This window comes from Grammomys surdaster, unplaced genomic scaffold (assembly GCF_004785775.1).
Source record: "Grammomys surdaster isolate TR1022 unplaced genomic scaffold, NIH_TR_1.0 150, whole genome shotgun sequence".
NCBI classification, from domain to species: Eukaryota; Metazoa; Chordata; class Mammalia; order Rodentia; family Muridae; genus Grammomys; species Grammomys surdaster.
Window position 1 is genome coordinate 941,742 of NW_021604608.1, and position 10,365 is coordinate 952,106.

Genomic DNA, 10,365 nt, shown 5'->3' on the forward strand with positions numbered 1-10,365 from the left:
GAAGGAAGGAAGGAAGGAAGGAAGGAAGGAAGGAAGGAAGGAAGGAAGGAAGGAAGGAGAGATGAGTTAGACTGTATTTTTAAGATGGATATACAAGGTATGGAGGTGCCAACAAACATAGGGAGCCTTTCTTATCCATCCCTGAAGGACAGTGGTAAAAGGAGATCTTTCCAGTAGGAAATAAATATGGCTCAAACAGAATTTCAAACAGTGCATCTAGTTCTTCACTTTGCCTGCAAGAAAAAAAAATGGCTAGCTGTGTGATTACATGCTAATTCCTGGGGTTCAGCAAATGGTGTGGCTGGGATACCAGGGATTTGGAAGGAATATGACTAAAACAACTGGTAACAGGACTGTGGATTGACTTCTTCAAATAGACAAAACTATGAAGACTTTTTCTTATGGCCATACTTACTAAAAAAACAAAAAAAAATACTTCATCAGGAGATAGTGGTGTACAGGATTACACGGTGACCCATTCTCTGAATGACAAGGATTCCTCTTTCCCCAGTCAATCCTGTCATTACTCAATGAGATCGTGAAGAAAATGGTTGTGGAGCCAGAGACAGAGCTTATTCCTTGGCTCAACAGCCTGGCCTTTCATTCAACAGGCTCAACCTGGCTGAAAAAAAGCATCCAGTCTCTCAGCAGCAGAAACCAACATTGAATCTTCAAAAGGACCCCATTCCCTGGAGTGACGACTCATTTGACTTTCAGAAGGCTGATTATGTGTGATCACTCCGATCATGAAGAAGCAATGTTTGTTCTTATTGTAATTCCTTTGCATAGGAATTCACTTGTAAGAATGCAATGCTACTGTCAAAATTATCATCAACAAGCTTCTAGTATGCCTTACTCAACATGATATCCCACACAACATTTTTTATCATTAAGAAACACATATCACAGACAAAAAAATTTGTGCCAGTCGACACGTGCATGTGGAATCTATGGTTCTTTGCTTTGTTTTCTACTATCTAGAAGCAGATGACCTAACAGAATGATTAACTGGCCTCTGACAACTTAGATACAGTAGCAGTTGGGTGACAATATCTTTCAGGGATGGAATAAGGTTCTGATGAAATCTATGTACACTCCAAATCTACATGCTATACAGTGTGTCCCAGAAGGCAAGAATCACAGATCTAAGAATCAAGTTAGAAAATCTGAGAGTATCAGCATTCATTGTATGCCTAGTGACCCATAAGCAACATTTTTATTTCTAGATCCTGTATACTATCATGCCCTGCTGTCCTAGTGGTTTTATCTCCATAGGCAAAATACTTCTACACAATAAAGAAATACATGATTCCATTGAGCCTGAAGTTAAAGCTGTCACCTGCTGTTTTGTGCTCCTTATGCATTTGAATACACAGTTAGGGGAGAACTTCTGTGTGGACTGGAATGCATGATCCTAAAGACTAAGGGGAATTGGGCTGTTATTCCACAGAAGCAAAGATGAGTGTCTGAACTGCAAGAGATTCCCTAGATTGGCTTAGTATAACAGTGACCAGGGACTAAGGCCAGAAAACTAATACAGGTAGGATTACTGATAGGAAGAAGGCTTTCAGAGTGAAGGAGCCAAGCCGATTATTTCACCATGCAATCCTTTAACTAAGATTCCCTCTTCCAAATATCTTTAGCTTGTTTCAAGTTGACAAAACAACACCACCACCTAACCAGCAGAGAATTTCTAATTACACTCAAGAATACTACATAATGTTGAACAAAATGTTGCTCATGTCATTATTTTTATCTGGATATTTAATATGGTTTGAAAGGTCACAAACCAGGGTAGGCTTATAATTGATGGAGATTACTTTAATGTGCTGAACAACTGAGCTATGGTAATCCCAGATATTTGGTCCAGTATTCTAGATGTTTCGTGAGGATGTTTCTGGTTGGTATTAACATTTGATTGGTAGACTGGGCAGAGAAGATTGTACTGTCTAATGTCAATGCGCCTCATCCAATTAGTTGAAGGGCTAACTGTTGACCTTCACTCAAGTACGGGAAGCTTTCTTTTCTGACTGAAATCAAATTAAATATTGGCTCTTCCTAGGTTCGAAGCCTACATGCCTGGAACTGAAGTATTAGTCCTCTGGGTCTTCAAACTTTTAGTAGTATGTTGGATAAACCACTGATGTCTTTCTATTCGTGTGTGTGTGTGTGTGTGTGTGTGTGTGTGTGTGTGTGTGTGTATAGACCGGTGGTAGATAGATAGATAGATAGATAGATAGATAGATAGATAGATGATAAATAGGTGATAGATATATATAGATAATAGACAAATATATTTATTTGAATTATGTTGAATTATTTATATTGAGATTATATGATTTATCTGACATGATTACAGAAGCAGAGAAGTCTCATCATTTGCTGGCTACAAGATGAACTTCTAGAATATCTGATGGAGAGCCAGAGGACCCAATGCATAAGACTGAATCTAAAGACCTACAATCAAGGACTGGAGGTAGGAGAAATGCCAGTTTCAGTTGCAGGGAGCAAAGGCCCATGAACTAAGAGCTGTAATGTTTAAGAACAGTTGATCGATATTATAATCTACCTCCAATAGAAAGCAAATCCATTCTGTTTTGCTTTTTTGTTTATTTGGTCCCTTATAGAATTTCATAATGCCTTCCCACATAACTTAGAGTGAATCTTCTTTATTCAATCTATTGATTCAAATGCTAATGTCTCTCTGGAAACTCTTCATTCCAAAGGGAGTATATCCCCAGGTACCTGGGGATCCTTTAGTCTAGTTAAGGCAATATTAAATCAGCTATCACAAAGACAAGGCATACAGATATTGGGACTTTGAGACTTATCAGCTTTTGTACACTTTAGTTGTTATTCTCTTTCTTTTTTCCCCTGACTCCTTCATTCCTGTATATAATTATAATAATACTGTAATATGTCTAGTAAGAGAGACACATAGTATAAAATTAAGCATTCCATTATAATATGATATGAAGGAGAATAAATCAAATAGATTCAAATAAGTACTAATTTAATTGTATCAGATCATAAAAGGCTTGAGAGAAAAAGAGGTGGGGTTCCAACCTAGCAAGACTTTGAAAAATGAACAGTTTAGAAAACTGATAGCAGAAAATCTAGATAAAATTACAGTCAGAGAAAATAGAATATGCAAAGTCATAAAAACACATTGGCATTTGGGAATCAGAAACTCCAAGTTCTTAAACAATTATCAGTGTATAAGAAGTCAAAGAGATCTCTGGAAGTGTACCTCAGTGGTTATAGTACTCATCTAGAATGCCCAGCCCCAAGGTCAGTCCATGATACTGCAAGAAATAAAGTGAAGAAGCAAAGTAGGGAAGACTACCTGCGTAATTTTTAGTATGAACAGGAATGGTATGAAAATTATATTCATAAGAATTATACTATTTTGATACGAGTATATATTTGCTTGATGAACACCATGACCAAAGACAACTTGGTAGGACACAGTTCATTTGGTCTACACATTCAGACCACAATGCCTCATTGTGCCATGAGTTCATTGAAGGAACTCATGGTAATAAGTGGGAAGAGAAACCATGGAGGGACACTGCTTACTGCTTTGTTCTCTGCCTCATGCTCAGTTAGTACTCTTATATAGCCCAGACTTATCTGCCTAGGGATGGAACCACCCATAGCGAGCTAGATCTTCCTATATTCTCTCAAATGACTCTAGGTTGTGTATTAAGATGACAATAAAAACTAACTAAGACAATATCTTTGCTTAAAATTCCTTTAAAATGATGAATTGTTGATAGATGTTTCAATTCAATGATCCAGGCAACACTCGAGAACTCTCATCATTGATTGTAGCAAAAGGCAAAGCCCTCAAAGAGCTCAACCATAGTATATGTGCCTGTCAGTTGACTAGAAGTTGGAAATGGAGCAGTCAGAACAAAAGTTTAGGGATTTAGGGATACAGGGACCTATATCCTACCCTGAGCAGTGAGCAGACTCTGAGTCATGTCATGTTGAAAGTGTCACTCTCTTATTGAGGTAGAAAAATCCTACAGATGTGTCCATCACATACTTTATGCATGCCTCTATAAAACTGCACAACCAATCTCTATTTTAAAATTCTATAACTTTTTAACTATATTTATACCTACAGAAGAATTCAAGTTTGGTTTTGAAATGTTAAAAGAATGAAGAAGTGATTGAAATGTTTTTTGGGTGTCTGGTGAGCTGCCTCAATGTGTAAAGGCACTTGCTCCAAAACCTAACAACCTGAACTTGATCCTTGGGATCCACATGGTAAGAGAAAGCCAATTCCAATTCTCTGACTTCCACATGCATGCCATGGCAACCCCCCCAAATAAACGTAATATATTCTTCTGAGATAATATAAATATAATATTTTTCTCCCTTTCCTCCCTTTAAACCTTCCAGTATACCTCTCTTTCAATTTCATGCCCTCTTTTTCATTATTTATTTTATATGAATAAATGTATATGTGTACATATATTTTCTAAATATAGCATGTTCAGTCTATATAATGTTACTTGTATATAAGTTTTCAAAACCTACCATTTGATATTGAATAACCAATTTGTGGGCTCTTCCTTGGGGAAGATTATTTCTCCTGCTCTCACTGGCCCTTAGTTGACTATAGTTCTTTGTGTAGGGACAGGGTCTCATGAGCTTTTCCTCGTCTAGTTTGGCATATCTATTGCTTTTGTTCTTGTTCAGCTCTTGTTTAGGAAGTCATGTTGTTTTTAATGCATGGGTGTAATTTCTGGCATTGCTAGGATGCATAATCTTATAGAAAACACCATTATCTTTTGGGTATTACCAATCTTTCCAGCTCTTTTTCAATGTTTTTTTGGGCCTTAGGTATGAGAGTGTTTTGTAGATGGGACTACACAAACTGGGACGGGTCTCCACAACTCTGCATTTTTTGGTTGCTGTTTTCTGTTATGGTTCCTGTCTGGTCCAAGGAGAAGCTTTGATAGGCTGTGAAGACTCCACTTATGTGTGAATATAAGGACAAGTGTTTAGATTGTTATTAGGGGCTATGCTGGTTTAGTAAGATTATAGGTCCTCCTCCGATGCCCATGACATCACTATCACTGAATACTTAGCTAGTTTTCTAGTATCAAGCATGGCTTCCTTCTTAAGTAGTTTTTTAATTGTTTACTTTAGTCCTGAAAAAATTACTGTTGTGTTAGCATATTTCTTTCTAGGAACTGTTTATGCATACCTATGTTATTTTGAAATATGATAGTAATAAAATACATATAGTTTCCATCTGCTTTAGTCAACATTATCATCCACTTGCTTATTTCATTAATCTTTGAGAACATAAATTTTAAATAACTATACAGTAATTGAGTTTATGTGGTACCCTGATTGAATTTATCATCTTTATAAAGAGGTTGAGCTTTAAGAAATATCCAGGCCTTTGCTCTTTTGACTAGCACTGTGACGAACATGCATTGCAAGTCTTCAACTTTGTCTCTCATTATCCCACTGACTATACTTCTCTGAATCCTATGAGAGTGACAAGAAATAGTATGCATGATGCCAGAGCCTTGTCATGGTTCTTGCCAGGGAATTGGAAGAGAAGGCCTTAGTCTCTGAAAAGTCTAAAAGTCCAATAGAATGTAGTGACACTGAAGCTGTTTGACCGTGGAGGCAAATCTTTCATCAGGAATCTCCTTTCCACCTTCCCTACCCTCTCAACTGCTGGCTGAAGCAGCTCCTTAGATGAGATTTTAGTACTGAAAGAATGGTGGACATAAGGGCATCAGAGAGCTGCAGGGGTCTTTAGCTAATTAGGCTTCTGTCACTCAGACCTAGGAGGGGCTTGTTTTCATGGCTACTGTGGAAAAGAACTTTGTGCAAAGAGTGGTGTGTACTAAAGGTTAGAAGCAATCTTTGAATTCAGAATAACATTATCAATTATTTTTTTCAATGTGACAGGTATCTATAATTATGAGTAAAACTTTTAAAAATCAAGAATAAACTGTCATATACCCTGTTACACATGCACAGAGAGAAAAGTATTTCTGTTGCCACAACAACTCATCTTTACTCAAAGGCAGTGTTCCTGAATATTTTTTAGTTCTATTTACATAACGGCATCTTCTCTCAGTAATTCAAATTGATCCTTAAAACAAATGCTGGCAACAATGTAGAAAAAGGAGGACCCTCATTTACCGTCGGTGGGATTCCAAACTGGAAATAAGCGTGGAGAATTCTCAAAAAGCTAGAAGTAAATCTACCATGTGACCCAGTATTAGAACTCCTTGGCATATTCTCTAAGGACTTGACATCCTACTATAGAGAAACTTGCTCAGTCATGCTTATTGTCTCTCCTTTCACAATAGCTAGAAAATGGAAACAACCTAAATGTTGCTCAACTGCTGAATGGATAATGAAAATGTGAGCTATATATACAATTCTATTTAGCTGCAAAGAAGAATGAAATTGTGAAATGTGCAGGAAAATGGATGGAAGTAGAAAATAGTACATCAAGTTGAAGTAACCCAGGCCCAGAAAGACAAAGGTCATGGGGTCCCACCTATCTGTGGATTTGAGCTCTGGAACTTTAGATCTGAATATATATCCTCTGAGTAAACTCAGAATTCATGGAGGAAAGAAGGGAGGATGGGGAAGGAGCTCTAGGGGGAGAAACATTAGGATACAGAGAATATGAAAGGGAAAGTTGGAAAGGGGAGGGGTCCAACTGGGGAAGGGGAAAGAAGATCAATGCAGAAGGAGAGGGAGGGAGGACAAATAACACTAGGGATATTTTTTAAAAGCCATAGGAATAGGTATTTTATAAGCTTTTTAAAAATATACATATACACATACGACATATGATATAAATTCATCTAAACTATACATACACACATGTATACATATATGTATACACATGCACACATACATGTGCATACATATACACACATATACATATATATACATGTGTATAAAATACATAAATATATATTGACATATATTCTGTACATCTAAGGCTCAAGGTAGATCTCAGGAGAGCTGAAATACTGCAAGAATAAGAGCAGGCTCCCTTCTCCCAGATACTGTCTTCCAGAGAAAACAGGGAAGATGCACCCATAAAATATCAGCATTGTGATTGCCTAAATAAGACCTGTATATGACAATACCAGTCAACATACCAATGTGGAAGGGTAAACTTTCACAAGGGCACATCTAAAGGCGAAGAGCTACAGGCTTTCAACGTTGCTAAAAGAGGGACAATCAGATTACATGATAGGTTACCAAATCCAAAGTAGCCAGCCATAAACATAAGCATAGAACAACATTAAATAGATCCAATAGGTTATCTGTACATACATACATACACATATACGTATGTGTATATGCATATAGGTAACAATAAAAAAAGAAGAGATCGTGAATTTGAGAGGATGTAGGGGAGGTGTTGGAGGAGTCAATGGAGGAAAAGCACAGGACAAAAAATCTGTAAATTGAGCACTTTTGTATGGAATTTTCAAAAAACTAAAATAAATTAAGTTTAAGAGTTATCCTTAGTCTAATAGAGCTTGACACACAATTGTTTAATTCACAAGTCAATTCAACAGTTTTGCATCATGACATAGAATCACATAGAATCTCCTACTCTAGTGTGCCTTTAACCTTATGGTTTGTCTCTTCCCTTAAGAGAGATTCCTCATGGTAGGGTTCCTGCTATCACTTTGCAATATCTACTAACCATCCCTATCCTCTTCTAGGCACTAAAGGACCTGCTTCAGGACCTGCTTCATAGAATATGACTGAGATAATTTCATTGGAATTCAGTCCTGAGCTGCTTCAGCTGTGCCCAGCATTTTTTCAAGGTTAATGACATAAATGATCAACATAGAGTTTCTACAATAGAGTGCTAGCACGGATTCCCGAAACATCCTTACTTGTGGGATAAATCAGTTTCCCAGGGTTGCCATGGCAAACTGCCACAGACTCCATGGCTTAAAATCAACAGTATTCATTGTGTCATGGTTCCAGAGCTCTGGGGTTCCAAATCAAGGCTGTGACTGAGTTGGTGCTTCTCAGGGCTACGAGAAAGCTCCTCGTCATGCCTCTCTCCTATTCTGCAGCGCCCTTTGTATTCTTTGGATGTGATTTTTATTATCACAATTTATATATCACAATATACAGAGCAATTTTCACATGAGCAGTTTTCTTTCAAAATATTTTTAAATCTCTCTCCCTCACTTTACCCTCTCTCCATCTCTCTCTCCCTCTTCCTCTCCCTCTCTTCCCTCCTTCCCGGGGGGGCCCGCCCCCCCCGTGTGTGTGTGTGTGTGTGTGTGTGTATGCATGTACTCAAAGAGGTAGGGAAAAGGCATAAAATACCCTGGAGCCAGTTACAGGTGTATGAGAGCTACCTAATGTGAGCAGTGGGAGCCAAACTCTGGTCTTGTGAAAAAGTGTTCTTAACTACTGATCCATTTCTCCAGCCCTTTATGTTGTGTTCTTACAAGACACATTAAGTTAGGAGTCCACTCTGCTTCAATATAATCTCATTTAAATTTAATGCATTACATAAGCAACAACCCAACTTCCAAGCATTCACTATTGCCTTTGTCCAGGGAAGTAACCCAACCCATACACTGGCATGTCGTAGACATTCCCTCAATAGTAAATTTGAGGGGTACTACGTGTTTTAAGTAAACCTAAATAACTCTATTATAATTTTCCTATCATTTTAGTATTTAAGTGGTCTTTGCTTTATCAACAGAGACACAGCAATAAATAATAATAAATAACAAATATTTGCCAAAGGAGAAGGAGTAAAAAGTTGGCAACTTTTAAAAATTATACTTAAGAGAAATGGATTCCAAAAGCTTTTGGTCATGAGCCTTCATTCAAAAACCAAATTGAGTAAAGAATGTATTTTTTTAAATTAGGTTTTGAACTTAAAATAGTCCCAAAAAGGAATTTTAAAGAATTACAAAAATAAAAAAATGGGGAAAAAGAATTATAAAAGCATAAAACATTAAAACATTGTTTTATTGATTTATTTAATCACATAATTTTGATTTTCTTTGGTTTGTTTTGAGACAGGGTTATGAAAATGACGTTCAATTTCTTATCCTCCTATCCCTGCCTCCCAAGCACCAGAATTACAGGTTAGTGCTGCCACGTCCCAGGTTTTATGAGGTATTGGACCTCAAATCTAGGGCCTTGTGTATGCTAAGCAAGTATTCTACTAACTGAACTACATCCCTGGTCTCTATTAATGACATACATTGGGACCAATTTTACTAAAGTGCCAATTAACATTTAGTGATAATGGGCTTGATAAAGCCTTCTTATTTTAGTAAATCATAGTTCAGTACAGGAATAGAGCAATTTAAAGATCAGGAGTGGGAGACCTGAGTGTTGGCACACACCTTTGATGCCAGCACTCAAGAGGCAGAGGCAGACTGATTGGTCTAAATTTGAAGTCTCTAGTAGTCTACAGAGTAAATCCCAGGAAAGCAAAGACAGTATAGAGAAGCACTGTCTAGAAAAAACAAACAACAACAACAACAACAACAACAACAACAACAACAAAGACAAATCCTGAGTAGGAATTTAGCTCAATGGTAGAGCACTTGCTTAGTAAGCACAAGGCCATGGGATCAGTGCTCAGTAAAATCAGGACCTAAGTTCAATATGTTTCAAAACTTATCAGAGTTGTCAGGGCTGAAAACTTGCTTTGAAAAAACACACAAACTGTGAAACTCCAAGATATTAATTAGACATTAGAAAAACCTAAGCTGTGATTTTACTTTTGAATCAAATTAGAAAATTGCCATTAGAAGCCAGTAAAATGGCTCAAGCTACAAGCCTGGTGTCATGGACTCTGACCCCTGAACCTCGAATGAAGTCAGAAGAGAAACAACTTTGCAAAGTTGCCCTCTGATGTTCACACATGTGCTGTGGCACTCATGTTCACACATCTACAACATGCATGTACACATGCATGCGCACGTATGTACCTCAATAATAATCTAAAAATCAAGAAAATTTATTAAACTACCATTCATTAAACAGCATGGTAGTTACCAGAACAGGAGTTGCCATCGGCAGGAAACAAATTTACTGGACAAAAGCCTGAGAACCAGGCTTGTACAAGGTTTTAGCACTCTTCCTTGTTATAAATTCTATAGTGACTGGGGAGATAGCTGGGACCAAAGACCTGGACCAAAGACCTCTCCTTTGGCCCTCAAGATGCCATCTTCACCAAGTAATCGACATTGCCATGACCATGCAGACTTCCTGTACCACTGAAGGATTAGAGGTTATAGCAAGCAGCAAGCAGGACCCACAGCTTCTGTGATGTTTCTACCAAAAACCTCCCAAACATCCTTCTAA